Source organism: Globicephala melas, chromosome 1 (assembly GCF_963455315.2).
Source record: "Globicephala melas chromosome 1, mGloMel1.2, whole genome shotgun sequence".
NCBI lineage: Eukaryota > Metazoa > Chordata > Mammalia > Artiodactyla > Delphinidae > Globicephala > Globicephala melas.
The window spans coordinates 125,609,963-125,625,303 of NC_083314.1; the positions used below are offsets into that span (position 1 = coordinate 125,609,963).

A 15,341-nucleotide genomic window follows, 5' to 3' on the forward strand; every position below is an offset into this window, starting at 1 on the left:
AGTTCTTAACAGTCAAAAATGTTATTACTGTTATGTTTTTTTTTTCCCCTAGGTTGTGTATAACTTTCTAACTTTGAGCAAGAAAAGTGTTTCTGAGATAATTGTAACCTGGACAGTTTTCCCCCATTAACCATAAGCCCTTTCCCCTTCATTTTTTGAATCTTTGCAACCTTCCGACCACTTACTATAGAGAACCTGGTATTAAAAAACTGGAAACAAACTGCTAATGCTAGTTTCTGTTGTTTCACCATTTCCTACAAGCTACATGTCAATTACCATACTTACAGTCAATTTTTTAATTCTGTAAATTGAAGCATTTTCAATTTATCAGTAGTGTGCAGTCTTCTGAGTGGCATTTTTCTTTCTTTGCCGGATTTTCCTCATTCCACTATAATCTCTGTTGCCTTATTTACTACTTTACAATCTCTCATGCTCATAACACACAATTCTTTATTCAAAATACTTACCTTCAGGTGTTTTAAATTTTCAGAAAAGTAAAATATAGACAAGGACTGCAGGTTTCTATTCACCATCTGGGCAATGGTGCATGAACAAAGTCAGCAATATTTATTCCAAGATGTTTTATGATGAAACTTTTGTGTTCTACATTTGTTTTTACTCAGTCCTTGATTTCTAATGAAAAATCTCAAAACATTCTGCAAAATGGTTTCAATATAACTCATTTAGTCATTTGTTTATCAGTATTTTATGCTTCACATCAGCATTTATAAACCTATCTCCTATGGTGTTTCCTGTGCATTAAACCATGATAGAGATTACCATATCCTATGATTTCAGCAGCAGTTTATTAAGCTCTTTAGTAAACATAACTCAGCATGTTTAAGGTTTTTGAGCTGTTATTAAAAGGGGTGCTTTAGAATCACTAATTTTTGAATTATTTATTATGTTAATAATACAATATAAAAATATAATAATTATTGTAACTGTATTTAGTATTTTGTTGAATTTGAATTTCAAAGACAAATTAAGAATCTGAATCACTTTATTTGTAAAGACAGCTTTGTCCCAATATTACTTAGGGTCGATCTGAAAACAAAAGTTAAATACATCTCAAATTTCTTTATTTCCCCACTAACACCATCACTCCCTATATCTTACACAAACAGAAACACCACACACATGCACACACACATACACACACTTCAAAACATCACCAAAATCCACATGGCAATAACTAAAAAAAAGATGGAAGATGGCTCAGGAAGTAGAAAGTATAAAATATTTAATTCTGTTTCATGGAAAAAATGTGTAGTACCTTGCATATTATTTTATAAACCTGAGCAATCTGATAGGCCTCACAGGTAGACAGTAAACCAAGTTAGTGAATTCTTTGGGAAATTCAGAGATGACTATTGTCCCCAAAGCTGCTCTACGAGGGAGTTCATTGATCAAAATCTTTAATTCTCATTTGGGTTTACTTTCATATATAATGTTAATGCCAGGAGGATATATTTTCCATCCCAGGTTTACAAATCTACAACCAGGATGAGGATCCTGTTGTCCATTCATTACATTTTGGGGGACCTCTCCACCATTCCTCTTTACCCTCTGGATCTACTGCCTTGGCAGATTTTGTTGTTGTTGTTCAGTATTGCAGACTTTTTTTTTCTTGGAACATGTCTTCAGCCACCTAAACTTAACATTTTGAGCTAACATTTTTCTCCATAATAATCTCATAGAGTTTACATAAGTGATAAGAAATACACACAAAGATGTTCAACATCACTAATTATTAGAGAAATGCATATCAAAATTACAATGAGGTATCACCTCACAACAGTCAGAATGGCCATCATCAAAAAATCTACAAACAATAAATGCTGGAGAGGATGTGGAGAAAAGGGAACCCTCCTACACTGTTGGTGGGAATATTAATTGGTACAACCATTCTGGAGAACAGTATAGAGGTTCCTTAAAAAACTAAAATTAGAGCTACCATATGATCCTGTAATCCCACTCCTGGGCATATATCCATAGAAAAACATAATTCAAAAAGATACATGCACCTCAATGTTCACTGCAGCACTATTTACAATAGCCAGGACATGGAAGCAACCTAAATGTTCATCAACAGACAAATGGATAAAGAAGATGCAGTACATACATACAATGGAATATTACTCAGCCATAAAAAATGAACAAAATAATGTCATCTGCAGCAACATGGATGGACCTAGAGATTGTCATACTGAGTGAAGTAAGTCAGGCAGAGAAAGACAAATATGACATAATATCGCTTATATGTGGAATCTAAAAAAGTGGTACAAATGAACTTATTTACAAAACGGAAATAGAGTCACAGATATAGAAAACAAACTTATGGTTACCAGGGGGTAAGGGGTAGGGATAAACTTGGAGACTGGGATTGACATATACACACTAGAATATATAAAAATAGGTAACTAATAGCACAGGGAACTCTTCTCAGTACTCTGTAATAACCTATATGGGAAAAGAATCTAAAATAAAAGAGTGGATATAACTGATTCACTTTGCTGTACAGCAGAAAGTAACACAACATTTTAAAACAACTATACTCCAATTTTAAAAAAAAGAATACACACACACATACACACACACAATCTACATGCATATATGAGTATGTATATGTGATGTAATTTATAATAAGAAATATATATTTGGTCTGTGTTGCTTTCCTGGCACAGAGCTCCTAAAACTCTTGGTATTTCCTAAGTGGTAACTGCTATAAAGGTGTCTTGATATTCACAACAAGCTCCTTTCAACCATGCCTAAGTATTTGTTAATAAGGTGACTTTTGAATTGCACCTTATGATGGCAGCTGCTGGCTGCTAAGGGAACCAACAACTTGATTAGAGGGTTGGAATTTCAGTCCCATCTGAATGAGGAGAGGGTACTGGAAGTTTAATGAATCTCCTAAGATAATGTTTAAGTCAATCATGCCTATGAAATGAAGGCTCAAAAAAAAAAGAAGAGAAAAATACAACCAAAGGACTGGGTTCAGACAGACTCTAGGTTTTTGAACACATGGAGTTCTGGGGAGAGTGCTTCACCCAGAGAGCATGGAAGCTCCTTACCCCTTCCCACCTAACTTGCCCTATGCCTCTCTTTCATCTGGCTGTCTCTGAGTTACATCCTTTTATAATAAACAGGTACTCTAGTAAGTAAAATGTTTCTCTGAGTTCTGTAAGCCATTCTAGCAAATTAATCCAGCCCAAGGAGGGGGTCATAGGAACCTCCAATCTATAGCAGGGTGGTCAGAAGCACAGGTGATAACATGGACTTGAGATTGATATCTGAAGGGTGTGGGGGGAAGTTTTGTAGGACTGGACCCTTAACATGTGGGAACAAATGATAGAGTATTACATAGACAGTGTCATAAATGACTTGAACTGTAGGATACCCAGCTGTCATCGGGATTACTTGGTGGTATGGAAAAAACACACAAGTTGGAGTACAGTAACTAACAAATAACTGTTGCACATTATGATTTTCACATTAAACAATCTAGCCTCGCCACCAATAATTTGGTATAGTTTTTCACTGTGAGGTGAATTGATTAGAGAATGTTGTGGGTAGAAAATCTGTGGAGGTAGGGAGGCCTCCATAAGGGAAGGATTCTTCCCTTCACTTTCTTACCCTGTCTCTTCTATCAAACAGAAAAAAAAATAGTTATTTATAAAACTAGGCATTTTTTTTCATTTAAATTATCCCATTTTAGTATAACCACTTTCGCAATTTTATTATGAAAATTTTGCAGATGAGGAAGTTGAGTATCAGTGAGCTATTATAACACAACTAAAGATTTTAAGGCAGCAACAGGATTCTGTATGTACCTGTCTGACTTTAAAAAGTACGATATATCAATAGTCAAACGTTGGGAGATATTATTATTACAATATATTTTCATGCAATATTTCCCAAGGACAGTCTTAATTTTTATTGTCTTCCTAAACTAACAAATAAAAGAAAAAGTGAAGTCATGCCCCAGAGGTTGAGAACAGGTAAGGCAGAAAACTGTATTATTCCAAAGATTCTGGATATCTTTCATTTGATTAAAACAATATGTCAGTATTCTTGGCTTCATATTTTCATGAATGAAAAATGTTTTCATATTTCATTTCGTATTAGAATAAGTTCTGGTTCTAGACTCAGACAGCCTGAGTTTCTGTCATGATTCCTCACATACTAGCTGTGTGACCTGAGACTAGTTACTTTAAAAGCCTCTAATCTCAGTTATTCCATATAAGTAAAATGGGACTAGGAGTTGTCTTCACTGAGTTGCCAAGAGAATTAAATGAGATGATGCATGTGAATTGCTGGCATAGTTCTTCTCTCGAAGTAAATACTCAATAAAATGATATTTTGTTGCATATTAAAATTATTATTATTTTATTAATATATCATTATTTTTACTAAAGCAAGTGAAAGAACATTTTAATGACTGCTGTGAGCATTCTATGCTAGTCATACACTTTGCTTCACATAGGGTCCTGGTAAACCCCTCTGTCTGATCTAGTCCTTTCTGAGTTTCTGATTTAGATGTTTAGACTGAATTATCTCTTGCAGTTCTTGAATCTTGCCTTATGCTTTTAGTGTGAAGAATTTTGTATGATTCCTATTATCTTAATCTCTCATAAATGGGTAATTGTTTCCATATATCAGCATATTTTTTACAGGTTATCCATAGAGTAATACATGTGATAGAGAAAATTTTTAGATTTTTGTTTTGTTTTTGTTAACTTAAAGAAACTTTTATATCCCGCTTACATACTAATTATTGTAAAAATTACAAAATTAAATATAAAGATATGAGGCAAAAGAAAGCCTGTATTCATACCAGAGATAAATATTATTAGCATTTGGTTTTATTTTCTTCTAGGGTTATTATTTTACATTTTATACAATTAAGTATTGTGATAAACATAAAATATGCACATGCTGCTTTCTTTTTAAAATTTATCTAGTATTTACTGTATGCAAAGTTCTAAATGCTTAAATATATTACCCTCACTGAGCACCTAACTTATTATTTTAACAATTTTTATTATAACATAGAGAAAAGTGCATAAAACACATATGCATAGTTTAAACAAAGATTATAAATTCAACATCCATTTAACTACTACCCAGGTGAGGAAGCAGAATATTGTCCACATACCAGAAACTCCACTGAGTACCTCTCTCTAATCAAATCTTCCTTGCTTTTCTCTCCCAGAGAAAACTATAATCTTGAGTTTTGTGCTAGCCACTTCCTTGATTTTTCCCAATATTTTAATTTCCTTATGGATATGCAATAAGGACAGTGACAAAAATGGAAAATGAACTGAAATTTTCTCTTAATTGCAAGTCAACAAGTTAGCGTACCACAGTTTCATGGATGTTAGCAAAAGAAACGGCTTCTGTGTCAGAGACAAAGTATAGTTGTCTAACCACAGCATTAGCAGTAGCCAGAGAATTAGCATGTGTACAAGTTTTCCAATTCCTCTTTCCCAAAAGGAAATTTGAAGAGGGCCAGATAACACCCACACATGCAGTGGGGTACATTACAGGAGAGCACTCTGAGCTTAAAGAGCGTATCTTTGTTACAATGGGCAGCAAGTATTCTTCGGTTTAGCCCCAGAAGACATTACATTTAATATACGGGACAGTAAAGAAACTTGCTCTTTGTTGGGGGATAAGGGTGTGGTGGAGATAGTATCGCTAACTTTCAAGTCTGTTTGCTATACAAAAATCCTTGAAAAGAGTCTAAACCAAAGGCAGTTGGTGCCTCTGCTCAAAAGACATGCAGAAAAACATGAGAGACCTAGAGAGAATTGTCATCCAATAGTCAGCAACATTTGTTGAAAAGTCAGTCCTTTCTTTAATTACTTGCAAATGTATGTCTTTGACATATATCAAGCATCCATATATATTTGCTTATCTTTCTGGATCACTTTTGTCTTATTGTTTTATTTATCTACTCCAAAGCATTACCACACTATCTTGATTATTATTATTGTCTTTAAAAAAAAATACTCTTTAATTTTTAGGACAATTTTGTTTTTAAGGAGTTGTTTGTTGTATATTACAAGATAACATTTATTTTAAAATTCTTACATTTAATTTTTTAAAGATTTCATTTTTTTAGAACAGTTTTAGGTTCAAAACAAAATTGAGAGGAAGGTAAAGAGATTTCCCTTACACTTTCTGCCTACACACGGGCATAGCCTTCCCCATTATCAATATCAATTACCAGAGTGGTACATTTGTTACCAAGAATGAACCTACATTGACACATCCTAATCACTCAAAGTCCATAGTTTATCTTAAGGTTCACTCTTAGTGCTGTATATTCTATGGGTTTGCACAAATGTATAACGACATACAGTTGTCATTATAATAACATACAGATTATTTTTACTGCCCTAAAAAATCCTCTGTGCTTTGCCTATTTATCTTCCCTTCCTCCATCTCTGGCAAACACTGATCTTTTTATTGTCTCCATAACTTTGCCAGAATGTCATATAGTTGGAATCGTACACTTCTATATATTACGTAGCCTCTTCAGATTGGCTTCTATTGCTTAGTAATATGCATTTAAGGATCCTCCACGTCTTTTCATAGCTTAGTAACTCATTTAATTTTAGCACTATTATGTCTTTCAATAAAATTTTTCTACATCAAAGCATTATTACATTATGTTAATTATCATATTTTATTAAGTCTCTATATATGTTATGGCTGATACAGCTTTTTGTTATCCTTCTAGATTTACTGGGCTGCTATTGAGTTGGAACTTCTATAATTTTCTGCATGGAAGTCTTGCATAATTATAAAAATTATTCATAGGTATATCATATTTTGATGCTATTATAAATAGTGCTTTTAATTTATTTTTTGTTTGTATCTAGTTGATAGAAATAAGATGTATATTATATATGTAAATATATGCATACATTATTTTCTTTCCAGCAAGTTTGTGACTCTTTTATTAATTTAAATTTTTATCCTTAGATCCTTTTAGATTATATATATCCTTAGATCCTTTTATATTATATATATATATACACTAAAAATTAGTGTAATTCAGCTATAGCATTTTTAACTTTATTTTTTTCTTGTCTTACTATTTTGGCTAGAAGCTTGAGTAAAATGTTAAATAGAAATTGTAATAGAAAATATTCTTACTTTATTCTTGAATTCAGTAGGAATTATATCAATATTTGACAATTAAGTGAGATGTTCACTGTGGAATTTTTGTAATTATTATCAGGTTATGTAAACTACCTTCTGTTTGCTTGCTTTTTAAGCCTTTTTAAAATCACTAATGGATATTGGATTTTATAAATGCCTTTGCTACCTCTATAGAGATGATTATAAATGAGTATATAGCTTTATATTTTTAATAGTTAATATGGTGAATTACTTAATTATCTAATGTCTAAAGAATTTTGCATTCCTGATATAAATAAAATGTGGTCATGAGATATCATTTTCCTTATTTGGGAGTTTCAGTTTCTAATATATTGAATAATACATTTGTATATTCATGAGTGTGATTGGGCTCCATTGTCCTTGAAATAATATCCTTTTGGATTATGTATCAAAATTATACTGGGCTAACAATACAGATTGAAGAGTATTCTTTCTTCCAATTATCTAGAAAAACTTGCATAAAATTAGAAATATCTATTCCCTTAATTATTTGTAGCACCAACCAAAGAAGAAATCTAATACTAGAATTTCATTTGTGTGTTTTTTTAAAAATATGGCTTCAATTATTTTATTGCTATTAGGATAAGTCAGATTTTCTGCTTCTTTTTGTGTCAGTTTGGTAATTTTTTGTTTGTTTAGTAGTTTGTGGAATAATTTGGTGGTTAAGAGGACAGTTTCTAGTTCTACACTTCCTCGTTTAAATCCCAGCTCTGGCATTTACTGGCTATGATGTTGGTCAAATTACTTAATTTTCTATAACTCAGTTACTTGATATTTAAAATATGTTCTTTTTTACATTTTTAGTAGGAATGTACATTGGTACAAACCCCTTTGGAAACTCTCTTATAGGTCTTTTAACATTCAAATAAAGTTTTTGTTTTGGAGATTGATCTATCTATCAGAACATGTAAAACATGTAGAAGAATGTACTCGCAGCTTTATTCGTAATAGTCTAATACTGTAAGCATAACAAATGTCCCCACCCTAGATGGTAAAAAAACATATTATATATGAATATTTATAAAGTTCAACACAACACAGTAATAGAAAACACCATACTACTGTTATATACAGAATGCATGCATCTCAACCACAGTGAGAGAGAGAAGCTAGATACAAAAAATTACAAATTATTGCTTTATCTATATTACTTCAAAACAAGCCAAAATATAATGCTAAATGTCAGGATAGTGATTACTCTTCAAAGGGGATACTAACTAAAAAGGGGAACAAGGAAATCTTCTGAAATGATGAAAGTATTCTAAATCTTGATCTGGGTAGTGTTTATATGGATTTTGACATATGTAAAAAAATTATTTAGCTGTACACTTTAGATTTGTGCATATGTTATATGCAAAATATTCCTCAAAAAATTAGAGAATTGATAGGAGGCAGGTAATTAGAGAAAGCCTGGATAGATGATCTTTTGAAAATCAAATGATTTAATCAATAAGTTTACAATGCCCCTAATTAATTTCTATTCTGTGCTGTCTAAAATGTAGCTACTAGCTATGTGTAGCTATTTAAATTTAACTTTAGCTAAAATTATATGAAAGTAAAAGTTTAGTTTTCCAGTTGCTCTAGCCACATTTTAAGTGTACAGTGATCACTTGTGGCTAATGGACAGCCATTATAGCAACATAGATTTTAAAAATATTTTTATCATTGCAGTATATCATATATTTGTCTGCAGCCTTTGCTATCCTTGATATGCTGGAGAGAATACAATAACTATATGAATATCTATGTATTTATGTGCATATGTGACATATGTATTGAAATAAATTAATGAAAATAGTTTCTTAGTTGTTTGTACTCACAAAAAACACAATTCAGTTAATATTTTTATAACTACATCATTTTATTCTGTGTTCTGGAAGAGTATTTCCAATTTGTTCTCCATGTCACTGATTCATTTAGGCTTTATCAGTTTTAATCTATGTTTTAAATTCAAATTTTACTACTTTCTTTTTTTTTTGCGGTACGCGGGCCTCTCACTGTTGTGGCCTCTCCCGTTGCGGAGCACAGGCTCCGGACATGCAGGCTCAGCTGCCATGGCTCATGGGCCTAGCCGCTCCACGGCATTTGGGATCTTCCCGGACCGGGGCGCGAACCCGTGTCCCCTGCATTGGCAGGCGGACTCTCAACCACTGCGCCACCAGGGAAGCCCTACTTTCTTTTTTATTTCCCTGCAATCCTTTAGGGTAATTCCCTTTCATTTCCCTTTTCATCTAGTTCTGCTTTGTTTTATTTTCATCTCATTGGATTCTTTCCGTAGAGAATTTGGATTCTACTTTATATAAGTATGGATTTCTCCCATTTTATTGAGGAAAACATAAAATATTAAACTTTTTTCTTTTGGATCCAGTAGCAGTTTTGTTGTTGTTCATTTGTTTGTTTAAATTCATGTTCTTTCATTAAGCTTTCAAGTTTAGAACTGCTGCTATCAAGTCTCCTTAGATTTACAGATCAAGTGTTGCTATTTAAGGACAACTACCAATCCAATTCCAATTTCTACCTGACATTCACCTAATGTCACTTTGATGTACCAAAGCATCTCAATGCTTATTTTCTGAGCTCACAACGTACAATAAAATTACATTTCCTGTAAAGCATTTCTATAATATTGTTCTTTCTGTGAATATCACTTCAAAATCAAACCTCTAACTTGGGAGACTATAAGAATATATGGCTAGTAATTCATAAATTTCTACTCAGTCTTCTCTCATCCTCCCTCCTACCCGCCCCTCCCCTTGAGCCTAGCGATTACTATCTTATAATGGTTATAGAATTTGTGATTGATTGGAGGAGTCAGGGATTCTAATGGGGAGAAAGAGAGTATTTTTCGGTCTCTCATAAAAAATAACACCTTAGGATTCTAACACTCTAACAGGACTTCGTAAAATTAGGCAAGTATGTTTTAGATATGAAAGAGTAACAATGGAGTATCAGCCCCACTAACCATCAGAAAGTTTAACAAAGGCATAACTATAAAAAACATTATAAAAACCATAGTATTAAAACAATGTTAAAAAGGAAGACACAGACACCTCTGGGGTATAAAAATTAGCACTTGATAAATAGGAATTTACAGATCAGAGTATGAAGCAAAAACAAAAGGATTAATTGCTTCATTAACTCATATACCAAAAAAACCCTTCATAAATTTACATATTAACAGTTCCAAAATCAACCCATATAAATATAAACTATAACATAAATTACTAGTAATACATCACTGCATGAACCAAAGACAGACAAAGGCATTATTTTTATACTCAGTATTCATGGACTGGAGGAGGCATTATTGTTAAGATGACAGCTCTATCAAAATTAACCTATATATTCAATGAGATTGCAATCAAATCTCAGCAAGCTATTTTATACATATTTCCAAACTTATTTTCAAGTTTATATGGGAAATAAAGACACAGAAAAGTCAACACAATACTGAAGAAATAGAACAAAGCTGGAGGACTCGCACTGCCTGACTTCATGACTTACTATAAAGCTGCAGTTAACAAGATAAGGTGGTACTGGTGAAAAAAAAGGACACATAGATAAATGAAAGAGAACAGAGATCCCAGAAATAAACCCACACAAATACAGTCAACCGATCTTTGACAACTGGGCAAAGACAATTCAATGAAGAAAGAAAATCTTTTCCATAAATGTTGCTGAACAATCAGACCTCATATGTATATAAAGAAGGAAGGAAGGAAGGAAGGAAGAAAGGAAGGAAGGAAGGAAGGAAGAAAGAAACCTTATATCTGTCATAAAAATGAATTCAAAATGGATCATAGGCCTAAATGGAAAATGGAAAAATATAAAAATTCTAATAGAGAACATAGAAAATCTAGGTGGCCATGGGTTTGGTGATGAGTTTTCAGATACAAAACCAAAAGATGATCCATTTTCTGTTCTGAAAAATACACTGTAAAAAGAATGAAAATACAAGCCATAAAATGAGAGAAGATATTTGTGAAACACATGCATGATAAAGGTGTTGTATCCAAATAAAACAAAAATCACTTAACACTCAACAGTAATAAAACAAACAAACCAAATCAAAATGGGCAAAATGGTCTGAACAGACAGCCCACCAAAGAGGATAAACACATAACAAATAAAGACATGAAAATATGCTCAACACCATTTGTAATTAGGGAATTGGAAATTTAAATAGCAACGAGATAGCACTTCATACCTATTAGATGGCTAAAACCCCAAAACCTTAATAATACTGTATGCTGGCAAGGATGCAGAACCAAAATAACTCTAATTTGTTGCTGGTGGAAATGCAAAATGGTACACCAACTTCAGAAGACAGTTCAGCAGTTTCTCATAAATCTGCACATAGTCTTACACTAAAAACCAGCAATCATGCTCCTAGGTATTCATCCCAATGAATTGAAACTTTATGTCCACATAAAAACCTGCACACAAATGTTTATAACAGTTTTATTCAAAATCACTTAGAAACAACTAAGATGTCCTTTAATAGGTGAATGGATAAACAAACTATGGTGCATCCATATAAAGAAATGAGCTATTTAGCCACAATAAGACATATGAACCCTCAAAGTACATTGCTACATGAAAGAACCAATGTGAGTAAGCTCCATACTATATGATTCCAGTTACATAACATTTTGGAAATTGGAAAACATAGAGACAGTAAACAGATCAATGATTGCCAGAGGTTTGGAAGTGGATTAAATAGTTGAAATACAAAGGAATTTTGGGGACAGTAAAACTATTTTGTATGATAATGCAATGGTGGATATATGATATTACACATTGGCCAAAACCTATAGAACTTTATAGCACAAAATGTGAAAGTTAATGTATGCAAATTTTAAAAACCTCATTTAAGAAGTCCAGGGATCCCAGGATGGAAAAAGACAAAAAACAAAATAATTTGCTATTTCAAAGGTATGAAACAACCTCACTGAAGAGGGTAGGAGGAAAAAGTGTTGCCCTAAGTAACTTTGGAAATGAATGGAATTATAAAACTAAAGTCAAGAGAAGTGCACATAAGCCCTGCATTCTAGTTAATAAAGCAGTTTCCCATGGATGAATGGACTAACAATTCTGATATTTTTATACATATATACAGAGATTGAACAGAGTAACTGAATGGCAGACAGTAGGAGTTAGGTTTCTCACTATTTGGAGTGAGAATTACTAGATAATTAAGAGGGAAAGGTTAAAATGATCCATATGTTAATGAATTAGAGTTGGAGATATCAGTAGGAACTCATGTTTAGTTAAAATATATATATGTATATATATACTGTTAGAAATATTTATACATATGGTAAATAAACTATCATAGACACATACATTTATTTGCTCCATCAGCTGATTGGCCCTAGAAACAAAACCCTGGTAGGAATGAGGATACCTAGTACCCATATCTTGGTTTCTCATACCATTCTTCAACGATAAAAGAAAAAACAAAAACCAAAAAACAAAACCCAACTAAACAAACCAAAAAAGAGTTTCTATGGAGGACTCCTGCCTCTTGTATTGATGCAGGAAATATACAAGATGAACCTAGAGGTCTGGAACCTCTAATACTGCCAAAATATAAAAAAAAAAAAATCAGAAAACACAAAAACAAAACACCTTGATTGACAGAAGTAAGTCAAAGGATCCACTAAAAGAGCTTCCAATGGCCAAAGCTCAAATAATTTGAGCAATAAATAAAGTAATAATCTAAAGTATAAAATACATATCTATGTGCCCATAATAATATATATATTGATGATTGAATAAGTAAGTAAATAAATAAGTGAGATGAATCAAATCTCCCATGTAGAAGAATTAGAAATGTTTTATGTAGATATTCTACCCTCAATGAAAGGAGCATAATTTCTCATTCTTTCCATGTGAACTATACAAAGTAAAAAATAAATAAATAAAAAGAGAATCTTTATAGTGGAGAAATCTGACAAACATCACTTATGCCAGATAACCAAGGTCAACATCAACAGTGATAAATCGTTTTGATAATATGTATCCTTGACATGGTGTGATGAAAATGGCACTTTGCCTCTGAAGTCTTTTTATTAAAAACCTATAACTGTAGTCTAACCATAAAAAAAGACATCAGACAAATACCAATGGAAGAACATTCTACAAGATACCCAATCACTACTCATTAAAGCCGGCCAGGTAATCAAAAACAATGAAAATCTGAGAAATTGTCACAGCAAAGAGGAAGCTTAGGAGACGTGACAACTAAAGGTAATGTGGTATCCTAAATGGGATCCTGTAGCAGAAAAAGGATGTTAGGTAAAAACCAAGGAAACCTGGACTTTAACTAATGATAATCTGTCAACAGTGGCTCATTAATTGTAACAAATGTATCCTACTAATGTAAGGTGTTAATATAAGAAAACTATATCTTCTCAATTTTTCTGTAAATCTAAAATTGTTCTAACAAGAAGTTTACTAAAAAACAAGATTTATACTTTTAATGATTCTAAGAATTCATTAAAAAGAGTGAAACAGAAAACTTTAGAATGATCTATATATGTATATCTATGCATATTTGCATATGAATGTATATATATATATGCATTTCCCAAAATATGAATCACCAATGAACTTATGAATAAATTTCAGCAGAATTAGTAATCAAAGAAATAATAATTTAAAATTAAGACTATTCATTGATTATTAAATCAGAAAAAATACAGATAACCCACAATTCTCTGGTTATAGGAAAATAAATAAAAACAAATTTTTTGAGAATAATTTTCCAATTATCCAAAACTTTTTCAGGTTTGTGCCACTGGACCCAGAGACTCTAATTCTAGTAATGCATTTTAAGAATACATTTTAATTTATTTCTGTGTAAAGATTTAGCACTATTTTCTCATTGGTTGTTTTAAAATGGCAAACAATTAAACATCCTAAATGTTCCAATAATAGGAGATATGTTAAATAATTATAACGGGCTTCCCTGGTGGCGCAGTGGTTGAGAGTCCGCCTGCCGATGCAGGGGACACAGGTTCGTGCCCCGGTCCGGGAAGATCCCACATGCCGCAGAGTGGCTAGGCCCATGAGCCATGGCCGCTGAGCCTGTGCGTCCAGAGCCTGTGCTCTGCAACGGGAGAAGCCACAACAGTGAGAGGCCCGTGTACCACAAAAAAAAAAGAAAAAAAAATTATAACTACACAATTGCCCACAGCTACACAATGAACTATTATTCTAGAATTAAACATAACATTTAAAAGTATATTAACGACTTTAAAAGTTGAATAAATTAAAATATTTTAATATATTAAAATATTTATAAAATGATCTTAATTTTATAAATTCAAATAAACATATGTAGTTGCCAGCCTCCAGGATGGCTCTCAGAGTGATCTTGCCTCCTGATATTCAAGGAGTTCCCTCCCGCACTGAATCACAGATAGACTGTATAGCCATTTGTGCATGACAGAATTAAGGTGCTAGCTCATAAAGGCATCCCATCTTGGTCTCTTGGATTGCTTGCTCAGGGAGAAGCTCAGAGAGAAGCACATGATATGGATAGATAGATGATGATAATGATGATGATGATAAATGAAAATATTTATAATTTCCCTTTACTTCTAAGAAAGATGGCTCAGTACATCCAAAGTTTCCTTTGATTTCTGAATGGTAATGGCAATGGTATATATATGTGTGTTCTGAGAGAACTTTGATCCACATAAGAAAGGGTATGCCAATGCAGTAAATTCCCATAAAGAGAACTACTGGACTCCCATAGGTCAGCCTGTGACAGCTACCAAAGGCACACTGAACAGGACTGGAGTGGGAACTTGGTTCATCCAGAGTCATTCTCAAGGGCAATGATTGTTTATGTCTAGTTCTTCTTTGTATGTCTGGGGCTCTTCCTCTGGAAGTGAAAATATGCCCATTTTACAGGTGGAAAAATCTGTGCCTAGCAACTAACAACTAAAATTTGTTTACATGTTACTTTATGTAGGGGTGTGTGTGTGTGTGTGTGTGTTTGAGCTCTGTGAAAATAGGTCTTCATCTTATTTCTAGAGACACGTAGAGTGCTTAGGCATATTACATGTTGAATATTTAAGTGCACTCATTCTCTAATTCTTTCAACAGATATTTCTTGAGCCTCTTCTACATGT

The 15,341-nt window shown here is 32.8% G+C and overlaps 1 long non-coding RNA gene across 1 annotated transcript in view; it reads right to left on the reverse strand.

Moving 5' to 3' along the window:
- Positions 1-10,049: 10,049 nt before the first annotated feature.
- Positions 10,050-15,341, reverse strand: part of LOC132597724 (uncharacterized) — a 28,245-nt gene continuing 22,953 nt past the window's right edge. The window contains exon 3 of the long non-coding RNA XR_009564991.1: positions 10,050-14,311. This is a non-coding gene — a long non-coding RNA (uncharacterized lncRNA). The remainder of the gene's footprint in view (positions 14,312-15,341) is intronic.